This window comes from Mobula hypostoma, chromosome 23, assembly GCF_963921235.1.
Source record: "Mobula hypostoma chromosome 23, sMobHyp1.1, whole genome shotgun sequence".
NCBI classification, from domain to species: Eukaryota; Metazoa; Chordata; class Chondrichthyes; order Myliobatiformes; family Myliobatidae; genus Mobula; species Mobula hypostoma.
In genome coordinates this window covers 30,037,240-30,049,124 of record NC_086119.1, presented here as the reverse complement: position 1 = coordinate 30,049,124, position 11,885 = coordinate 30,037,240, and positions in this window count along the sequence as shown.

Genomic DNA, 11,885 nt, shown 5'->3' with positions numbered 1-11,885 from the left:
AAGAATTTGATCATAATGAAAGTGACACAGAAATGGGTAGCTTTTGGGATCTACAATGTAAAAACCAACAAGAATCAGGCTAAATGGCTTACATCAGAAGTGAACAGCAAATTAATTAAAATGGAATTGGACACTGGGTCGGCTGTTTCAGTCATACAAACTGAGTTTGCACAGCATTTCAAAGATACTGAACTGAATTCTGCAGATATTCAACTAAGAACTTATACTGGAGAAAAGGTAATTCCTGTGGGAATGGCATTCGTAATAGTGAAATACAACAATCATGAAGCCGTATTGGGCTTGTACATGGTAAAAGCAGAAGGGCCAGCATTGTGAGGCTGTGATTGCCTAACACCACTACAACTTGACTGGAGATCCATCCACCATTTGCATGCCACCACATTTCCTGCAATTGCATCAGCTGAAAGTGAACTAAAACGATACTGGATGGTGCCACAGCAGTGTTCAAGAATGGTACTGGAAGACTCAAACATATCAAGTCTAAAATAGTATTAAACAAAAATTCCACTCTAAGTTTTACAATACCTGCCCGGTTCCTTATACCATCTGTGATTAAGTAGCCAGTGAGCTAAATAACATGAAGGCTGAAGGAACTCTTTCCAAGGTTGAGTGAAGCCCATGGGCAAGACCAATGGTCCCAGCAGTAAAGAAGAACGTGTCTGTCAGGATCTGTGGTGATTTTAAGATCACCATCAACGCAGTACTGGAAGCAGATCAATACCCTCTGGCCAGAATAGAGGATATATTTGCAAAACTTTCTGGAGGGAAAAACAAAATGAACTTATCTGAGGCCTAACTACAGATGGAGATAGAAGAAAGACCAAAGTGTTTCTCACCAGAAACACTCACAGAAGACTTTATTACTATAATATGCTGATGTTTGGAGTAGCATCTGCACCTGCACTCTGGCAGAAGGCTATGGACCAGGTGCTACAAGGCTGCCCAGGCGCTCAGTGTTACCTGGATGACATCATTGTTACCAGTAAGGATAACAAGTAACAACTCAAAAATCACAAGATTGTGTTAAAAAGATTAGAAGATTATGGGTTCCAATCGTGACCCAACAAGTGTGAATTCTTTAAACCAAGCATCACTTACTGTGGTCACATCATTGATGCACAAGATTTACACAAGTGTGCTGAGAAAATTCAAGCAGTGGTGGATGCCCCAAGGCAAAAGGATGTATCACAGTTGCAATAAAATTTAGGATTTGTCAATCACTGTAACAGGTTCCTGCCAAATCTAGCTACTGTGCTCCCCCCCCTTGAACTTATTGCTACAGATGGGGAAGAAGTGGCAATGGACAAAGCAGTGTGAGGTGGCTTTCCAAAAGGTGAAGGAAATATTGACAGCAGACACTGTACTCACACATTATGATCCACATCATCCAATGAAGCTTCCCTGTGAGACCTCACCTTATGGTATAGGTGCAGTCATGTTGCATATGCTGACTGATGGAAGTGAACGTCCCATAGCCTTTGCATCACACTCCCTTACTGCTGCAGAGAAAAATTACACACAGATTGACAGAGAGGCACTGAGTCTGATTTGGGGTGTAAAACAATTCAACCAGTACATTTATGGGAAAGAGTTTACCCTCGTTACTGATCATCTACCACTAGTGTCCATTTTCAATCCACGGCAACAGCACAAATGCGGAGATGGGCTGTGTTTCTTGGAGATCACAATTACAAGATTGAATTCCAGAAGACAACGAGTCTTCAAAACGCCTTTGCATTGTAACATTTACCCTTGGAAACGGAAATACTGTAAAGATGTATAAAAGAAGGCACTCCTCTTGACAGCAGAATACAAATCAAAAGTCTCCCTGTTACAGCAGATATGATCCAAAGGGAAACCAGAAAAGATGCCACACTGTCTCAGGTCTACATGGCAACACAAAATGGCTGGAATGTGCAGCAGAAACTCCTGTTCCCACATTTTACCGGCACTGGAATGAACTTGCCCTTGACAGTGATTGTTTTATGTGGGGACTGAGAGTTGTATCATCCAAGCTGAGAGCTAACATGTTGGAGGAGCTACATGTCGGTCATCTCGGCATGGTCAAAATGAAAGCCTTGGCTCAAAGCTTCGCCTGGTGTCCTGGGATACATCAGCAGAATGAGCAACTTGCCACTCACTACTCAGGATGCCAACACATCCAGAAGATGCTAGGAAAAGAGTCTCTCCATCTCTGGAAAAGGCCTGTATTGCCCTGACAGAGGATTCATGTGGATTTTACTAGACTATTCATGGGCACAAATTTCTTGGCAGTAGTGGATACTACTACAGTGGCCAGAAGTCTTCCCAATAGCCTCCACTACAGCTTTGCATGCTGTTGATGTGTTGAGAAGCCTCTTCTCAAGGACTGGTTCTCCAGGACACTTAGTTAGTGACAATGGACCACGGTTTGCTGCAGAATAGTTTCAGCCATTACTGAAAATGATGGAATAGTATATATTACACCTGCACCATACTGCCCAGCTACAACTGTCTTGGCGGAAAGATTTGTCGAGAGTCTAAAGAACACACTGTGGGCAATGTCAGCAGAACACACTCCACTGACACTGAATTAGAAGCTCGTCAATTTCCTCCTTGCATTTTGCAGTGCAGCACACTCCATATCTAACAACTCACCAGCCATGATGTTTCTGGGCCATCCCTTGTGCTCACGTTTGGATCTCAGAAGGAGTACGCAGGAAAAAACATCAAAGGCAAATCGAGGGCTCCTCTAACAAGGAGGTTGGATATGTCACTCCTGGACAAGCAGTCCTGGCGGGCGAGTACAGAGGTGACCAAAAGTGGGTGCTTGAGAAGATAAGGACAGAACTGGGCCACTCTCCTGTTCAGTGAAGACTGCCTCTGATGATATCTGGAGGGGACATATCAATCAATCGAGGAGAGCAGATTCAATTGTTAGGAGAATTATTAAGAGAGGTATCCAGAGCTGCCACTTCCTGCAATCCTAGAGTAACTTCTACAACCACCACTGAGGAGGCCCCAGAATCTGAGGCAGTTTCACAGCCACACGTCTTACCCGCCAAGCAGAGTGGCCCCACACATCTTGTCAGGAAAGACATTATCCCACAAGAGTAGGAAATCCTCTGTAGCCATTACATCTTAGGTCTAAATGGGACAATTTAAAATTTACTATGGCTGGGGATGTCTATTAGTAGTTTTATTGTGTGTGTGTGTGTGTGTGTGTGTGTGTGTGTGTGTGTGTGTATCTATATACCACCATGTCATAAATACGCACCTCACTAAAATAAAAGTGAAAAACATACAGCAGTTATCTCACCTTCATGCTTTTCTTTCAATTAGTTTTCTGTTATGTATTGTAATTCCATGAGTATTATCACCATACAATACTGAGGTACACTGTTTATACCCTTATGAATCATAACTAAAGTTAGCTTACATTCTCAGTTTATTTTTCAGTTCTGCTGCCCATCACTACAGATCCAATGCACCACAGTTAAAAGGGGAATATAAAATTCACCCTTGATTCATCTTCAGACTTGTCTAAACCTCCAGTGATGATTACAGCATCTAGGGCCTAGCCACACCTGAGGCAGGCCTTTGGTTCTGGGCCCATCACCTCAACAGCAGTCAGACAGAGTTAATCTCAAGCAATTAGACATGGAGCAGCTATGTGTTGCAGGTATTCAGAAACATTTAATAACAGCTATGAAAAATTAAAACTATTACAATAAGTTTTATTTTAAATGTATTGGGTAATTGCAATTCTCATGTAGCAATTCTGATCCTCTGGCTTAACAGAAATCTGTTACTATTTTTTATCAAACCATTGAAGCTTTCTAAGCAGGGTAATCCTCCAAACCTGCTTTACTCCACAGAGACTGATTCTGAAAGGATTCTGCAACAGGTGGCAGATTCCTTTTCAATATTTAGAGGTGATTGGCCATGAATCGTGACTAGGATTTCAGATCCTGAAATAATAAATTCATCCATTTCAAATGCAGTATGCAAATGAAGAATCTGGCTCCTACTTTAGATGCCAATTAGAGTCCCAGGATTAGCTTGTAGACCACTGCATATGTAGATTGGCACAGGCCAACTGAAGTGGCTAACTAAACTGAATATTGATTTTCTCTGCTTTCCAAGGGCTGCATTAATGCTGCAGTTATAATTCCAGTTAGCTAGCCAGCTTAATGGTCTTCAGAAGTAGGACTTTATCTCTGTACTATTGCTGCTAATTTTGTACAGAAGGCCAAGGGTATGGGTTATTGTTTGATGACCATTGCTGTTCGCATTCTGCACAACTCCTAATATTTCACTTTTTCTTTCGAAGGCAGTTTCTATCTTTCCTACAAGTCTGGGCTTTGGCTTCAGTGATAAGTGCAACTGAAGCCCTGATAACATGATAATTATTATTTCATTATCAACAGAGTTTAGCTTGGTCAACCCAGCATTGTGGAAGCCACATATTACATGATTGGGATTTTGCTAAATTAAAATTATTTCAGTTACTTGCAAACCTTAATATGTAATAATTTAATGTTTACCTTAAAAGAAATATAATTTTAAATACAACAAGAATACATTAAAAAAAAGGACCTAGTGTTTTTCTGGCATGTATGATGAATAAACTCTTCTTGGGCTTTCAGTTGGGCTCAGGTATCAATTATAACTGACGTTTCGAAGACAAACGTTGTGATTGAAACAGCGGTTATAATTGATACCTGAGCCCAGCTTGAAGCGCGAGAAGAGTTCATTCAGGAGTTCAAATAGAATTTCAGTCACTTATTGTGGACGCAGCTAAGTCAGGGAATGACGATAAATGTTTCTTGCATTGAGTTAAGCCCATCTACAACAAATTTCTGAAACATCAAACTTCTGCATGCGAGAGGAAGTTTTTAGTTGAAGTCATCAATTCAAAGATCAAGCATTAGTAAATCAAGGCGAGTGGGGTTGCTGTTGTGCCTAGAAGACGTTTCGCCACTCATCCGAGAGGAAGAAGCCTCTCGGAAGAGTGGCGAAACGTCTTCCAAACAAAACACAGCTTGTCCAGTTGCCTTGCTCTACCACTGATTGATATACAATGACCTGGATGACTCAGAACCTTCCTAGACATCAATTCAAATGGATGTCAGGAACACTTGGCTGAAAAGTTAAATAGTAAACAGTGATACTGAATATTTTAAATCAAAATTACCTTCACTATATTATTTCTAAATGTGAATGTTCCTATCATACAGCTTTAAAATATATTGAGAATGAATGAATATAAATATGTAATGATTATGAATATGAAATTTGGAACTTGTATAACAAGTTAAATCATGCTGCCTGTCGAAACAGCCCTACGTATATTTCAACGTGTTCACAGCTTATTGCTCCTGTAGTTCAATGTCACAAGCTGTTAAGGCTCTGAAGATTTGTGAGCAGTTGAATGTAGTTATCATTTCCTGCTCACAACTGTCTGGCCTTCCTAAGTTCCCCATGAATTGATCAGTGCACTGACATTGTTGGAAGGAACAGATGGTAGTTGATTTGCCTCTGGAACAAACATGTCTTGAAAAAGAGAAAAAATAAGTTTCCAGGTAGGTGCTGGAAAGGAAAACTCTGAAACAAGCAATTCAATTTGCACAGTCCTTCATTCCCTCAGCACCTATTCAGGAGCTTATTAAATTTGTCAGGTTTTATTTTCTAACCAGAGCAAAAAAAAAGTCAAGCTTGGAAAAAAAAGTCAATTGGTTGACTGTTGCTTATCTCTTTCCATCTCGCCTATTCTCCAAGATCATCAGATTTTTGTCTCTATGATCCTATCTGGCAAAATAATCAATCTATTAAAAAGCTATTAATATTAATAGGTATTTAATTAATAGGTATTTCTAACTAATTTAAATTCCAGAGCATCCTAAAAAGAGCTCTGTGACAGTGGTATAAAGAGGTGCCACTGATGATTTCAACCCCTACTCTTCACCATCAACGGAACAGTCATTTTACCAATGGGAAGTATCATATGGGAGTACGGGTTAAAACTTAGAACCATAGAACCATAGAACACTACAGCACAGAAAACAGGCCATTCAGGCCTTCTAGTCTGTGCTGAAACATTATTCTGCTAGTCCCATTGACCTACATCCAGTCCATAACCCTCCAGACCTCTCCCATTCATGTACCTATCCAATTTATTCTTAAAACTTAAGCATTTACCACATCAGATGGCAGCTCGTTCCACACTCCCACCACTCTCTGAGTGAAGAAGTTCCCCCTAATTTTCCCCTTAAACCTTTCCCCTTTCACCCTAAAGCCATATTCTCTCATATTTATCTCTCCTAATCTAAGTGGAAAGAGCCTATTCACATTTACTCTGTCTATACCCCTCATAATTTTGTAAACCTCTATCAAATCTCCCCTCATTCTTCTACGCTCCAAGGAATAAAGTCCTAACCTGTTCAATTTTTCCCTGTAACTCAACTCCTGAAGACCCAGCAACATCCTAGTAAATCTTCTCTGCACTCTTTCAACCTTACTGATATCCTTCCTATAGTTAGGTGACTAGAACTGTACACAATACTCCAAATTTGGCTTCACCAATATCTTATACAACCTCCCCATAACATCACAATTCCTATACTCAATACTTTGATTTATGAATGCCAGGATGCCAAAAGCCTTCTTTACAACCCTGTCTACCTGTGACACTACTTTCAGGGAATTACATATCTGAACTCCCAGATCTTTTTGTTCCTTCACACTCCTCAGTGCCTTACCATTTACTGTGTATGTCCTACCTTGACTTGTCCTTCCAAAATGCAACACCTCACACTCGACTGCATACTTGTCTGACTTGATTTGTTGAAGGTGGGTGGAGATAATGTTTACACATAATGAGGTAAGTGACAGGGAGGGGTAGTTGGTTGGAATTAGTCTCTTTCTTGGGGTCCACATTGGGATTGTGCGATTTGGTAGTTTGGACAGAAAATTGAATATCATGGGTTTGGAGAAGTTTAGTGATCAGAGGTCAGGACCTTCATTGACATGATGGAATGGGAGGTGGTTTGTGTAATGTATGGATGTATTTCTTTTAGCGCAATGACTCCCCTTGCACTACTTATTGACTAATAACTTACCCTTGCGCACTTATCCTGCGCACGCACCTTGCGCCGGTCTCTCCCTCGCTACAAAGTGAAGATACCAGTTAACCTGACCTCTGTGTGCATGCTGTTACTTAATTGACATATAATTGTACAGACATAACAAACTGGCGACCAGTACGAACCCAAATGTCAGCGAATATCACCAACAACACCGACAGTTACAAGATGACAGAATTCGGAGGAAGGGAGCGAAACAGTGAGAGGAAAGAGTGAACCAGTACAGAGAAGGTGGTCACGGATGCTAGAAAAGGGTACGTGAGTAACAGTGCACGGTACACAGTGAGAGACACTCGACTGGCAAAGTTAAAGTGAAGATAACAAGATGATGGCTTTAGTCAGGAAAGATGAGAAATTTGATAGTCCTAACTATCAAATTGTATATTGAAGGGGTTGAACTGTATTGCAATTTCATTGGAAAGAGTAGAAAAGGATGCATCAGAACTACAGAAAAAATGTTTACAATGTGAAATGCACAAAATGTCCCTGAATGGTGCAAAAATCCAAAAATGTTATCGATGTGGCAAATCCTTCCATGATGCAAATGACTGCTGGTTCAAAGAAAAAGTTTGCAGAAAGTGTCACAGGCAAGGCCACATAGAGAGAAAGTGCAAGTCAGACAAAAAGTACAACTAAAGAGAAAAAACACACAGAGGGAACATGACTGAATGTGAAATTGAATTAGACAACACAGAGTCTGACAAAGGTGATTTGTCATGCCTAGAACTGTATTGCATTATTGAAGCAGATCGCAAAATTTTATGGATCACAATAGATGTGTCTGGTGTAAAACTGAAAATAGAGCTTTTTACAGGGTCATCTTTGTCTATAATTTCAGAGGCTGACTACAACAGACTGTTTTCTAAGATACCACTAGGAAATACTTCAGTGATGCTAAAGACCTAAAGCAGAAAAAGGGTCTGTCAAAGACAAACTGAAAGTAAATGCTATGTATGGAGGCAAAACACAGCAGTTAGAGCTCTATGTGTTGAAAAATGGAGAGCCAGCACTTTTCAGATATGAGTGGTTGAGAAAAATCTAACTAGACTGGCACACATTCAAAGGTCTCAATAAGTTAACGAGCAACTGTAGCCCTAATGGTAGCACTAACCAGAGATTGTCACAGCTGCTTAATGCTAGTGAGAAGGTGCTTGTGAAGGGTATTGGTAAACTCAAAGGTATGAAGGCCAGAATTCAACTGAATGAAGCAGCAATAACAAGATTCCATAAAACGTGTCCAGTGCCTTATGCACTACATCCGAAAGTGTTTGACGTGTCACAAGTCTATCTGCAAATGGAGATCGAGGAGTCATTCAGGAATTCTTCACAATCAACACTCACCAGGGACTGTTCCAGTACAATCGTCTCGTCTTCGGTGTTGCATCAATTCCAGCAATTTGGCAAACAGCAATGGATCAAGTGCTCCAAGATATCCCAGGAACACAATGCTACCTTGACGACATCATTGTGACTAGCAAGAATGATTGAGCACCTCCAGAACCTTGGTAAAGTGCTTACCAGGCTGGGTGAGTGAGTATGGTCTGCATGCAAAGAGAGAGAAATGTGAGTTTTTCAAGAATGTAATCTCATATTGTGGACACGTCATTGACAAGCAGGGCTTACATCAGTCACTAGAGACGATTGAAGCAGTGCTACAGGCACCCGAACTGAGAAATGTGTCACAATTCAGGTCATACTTGGGCCTTGTAAACTACTACCACCGGTTTCCCCCAAACGTTGCTCCACTGCTGCACCCATTGAATGCACTGTTGCAGACAGGAGCAAAGTGGAAATGCTCAGAAAGATGTGAAAGAGCTTTCAAGGAAACAAAGAGATTAATAACATCAGATGAACTGCTCACCATTATGACCCATCCCTGCCCATCAGACAGGCGTGCGATGTGTCCCCTTGTGGCATTGATGCCATTTTGTCACACACTATGAAAGATGCATCTGAACGTCCAATGGCATTCGTTTCAAGATCATTGATGAGCACAGAAAACAACTACACACAGATCAACTGAAGGCCCCTTAGTCTACTACGCGGAATAAGGTTCCACAACTACCTCTACGGATAAAAGTTTACTCTAGTGACAGATCACCAGCTCCTTGTTTCCATTTGCAACCCCAAGAAGGGAATTCCAGTGATGTCTGCTACCCAGTTACAACGTTGGGTATTTTTCCCTCGGGGCTCACTCTTATGACATAGAGTTCAAGAGCACCAAATAACACTGATGGTTTGTCACATCTTCCACTGTTGGCAACTGAAGAAGAAAAGTCTTCATACTGCAACCCAGCAGAAGTGTTCCACACAGCATTGGTGAGCCAGTTGCCGGTAACAAATTCTAAAGTATAAGGAGAAACAAGGAATGACCCACATTGTCAAAAGTCTGTGACATCACTATGGCCAGCTCATGGTAATCCTGTGTTTCCAGAGTTCTCGGTGAAATGAGACTGACTGTCTGTACATCAAAAAACTCTGATGTGTGGTCTTGTGTTATGGTTCCCTCTAAACTGTGCAACAGAGTGTTAAAAATCTGCATAAAGGGCACCTGGGTACAGTCAAGATGAAGTGTCTTGACTGGGGATAGTGTGGTGGCCAAAAATAGATAAACAGATTGAAGACTTGACCAATAGCTGTTTGGGATACCAAAAAGTTCAAAACACACCCCCACAGGCACTGTAACATCCATGGGAGTGGCCATCTTCACCTTGGCAAAGAGTGCATATTGACTTTGCTGGACCGTTCACAGACACCATGTTTCTGATTGCTGTGGATGCTCATTCGAAGTGATCGGAGGTCATACCAATGAAGTCAAACACCTCAGAAAAGACGGTTTCCACTCTGAGGACTATCTTTTCCAGAAATGGCTTACCTGAACAAATTGTGAACGGCAATAGACCACAATACGTGTCAGAGGAGTTCAGACTATTCATGAAGAAAAATGGCATCAAACATTTCAAGTCAGCTCCTCACCACCTAGCAATGAATGGGTGAGCTGAAAGATTTGTCCAAACCTTCAAGTCCATTAAAGCTTTGGAGAAGGAGGACATTTCCCTAGAGCAGAAGGTAGACAATTTCCTTTTTGTGTACTGGAACTCTGTTCATGCAATGACAAACCAAACACCTGCAATTCTGTTCATGACCAGGAATCTGAGATCTCGCATAGACCTCCTGAAACCAGACCTCCAGAGCGAAGTGTAGAATAAGCAGTTCAGCCAGTTGCTAAATAAATCGGCAAGGAACTTTGAGGTTGGACAGGAAGTCCTAGCGCGCGATTACCAAGAAGACACCTGGTAAGATAGCTACAAGAACTGGATCACTGATGTACACAGCGGATGTTGGAGATCGTACATGGAGACTTCATGTGGACCTGATATGTATGCTCAGTCGAACAGTACACTTGAGTCAACGGCATCCAACAAGACGGACACATTACAGCCACCTCTCAGTGATGATCATGTCACCAACAGTAACGTGACACCTGCAACAGAGAAAGTTGTCTTTGACAAGACATCTGCCAAACCTAATACCACTCCACAGCTCCAAAAGACGCTACCCTGAAAGAAATAGAGCACCACCCAAAAGAATGAATCTTTAGTATAGTGAAGTTAGTTATGGACTATTTTTGTGAAAGCATGTTTATTGGAATATGGTTTGTTAAAGGGAAGTTGAATGTTTTGTTACATATACAGTTTTATGTTACATTAATCTAAAGGGGGAGGAAGTGTAATGTATGGATCTATTTCATTTAGCACAACAACTCCCTTAGCACTAGTCATCAACTGTCAACTTACCCATGCGCATTGATCTGTTATCCTGCACAAACACCTTGTGTCGCTCTCTCTCTCTCACTGCGAAGTGAATATGCCAGTTAACCTGACCTCCACATGCATGCTGTTTTTAATTGATATATAGTTGAACAGTTGAACAGATACAACAGGTTGGTAAAATGTCTGGTGTGGAGACCGGGAGGACATGGGGGAAGTAAGAACACAAAAGAAAATGAGAGCAGAAATAGACAGCCTGGTCTCTAAAACCTGCCCTGCTGTCTAGTATGATCATGGCTGATCTACCAGCAAATCCTCCTCTGTAGATCTCCGTAGCTCTCTACTTTCACTTTAATGCTTCTAATATGCTGGCCTCCGCAACTCTCTGGGAACAGAGAGTGATACAATGTTCACAGCCCTCTGCAGAAAAGAAATTTCTATGTACTGTAACTTGTTTTCAAAGACTTGCCCCTTGTTTTGAAACTTCCACTCTTTGTTCAAGATTATCTCATGAGTGAAAAAATGTTGACATTTGTCATGCACTCTTAGAATCTTGTATGCTTCAATAAGATCATCCCATATTCTTTTTAATTTCATAAAAAACAGACCCAATCTATTTAGCCTCTCTTGATAGGATAACCCTCTCCTCCACAGAATTTGCCAGGTTAATCTTTTTTGGATTGCCGCCTATCTCATTTTGTTTTGGCCAGCAGATAAAATCAACACTGTACTATTAGTGTAGCCTCAACAACTCCCTATATAATTGTATCAAAACTTCCCTACAGCTAGCCTCCAACCTTTTTGCAATAAAGCCCAATGTACAGTTGGCCTCTTAACAACATGCCTTATTTGCCTGCTAACTTTTTGTGATTCATGATTAACTTAATTGGTAGAGTCCCAAACCAGAGTTGTTGTAGTAAGATCTAGTTTGCCAGAAAATGACCAACAACAATTTTCCAAGAACAACTAA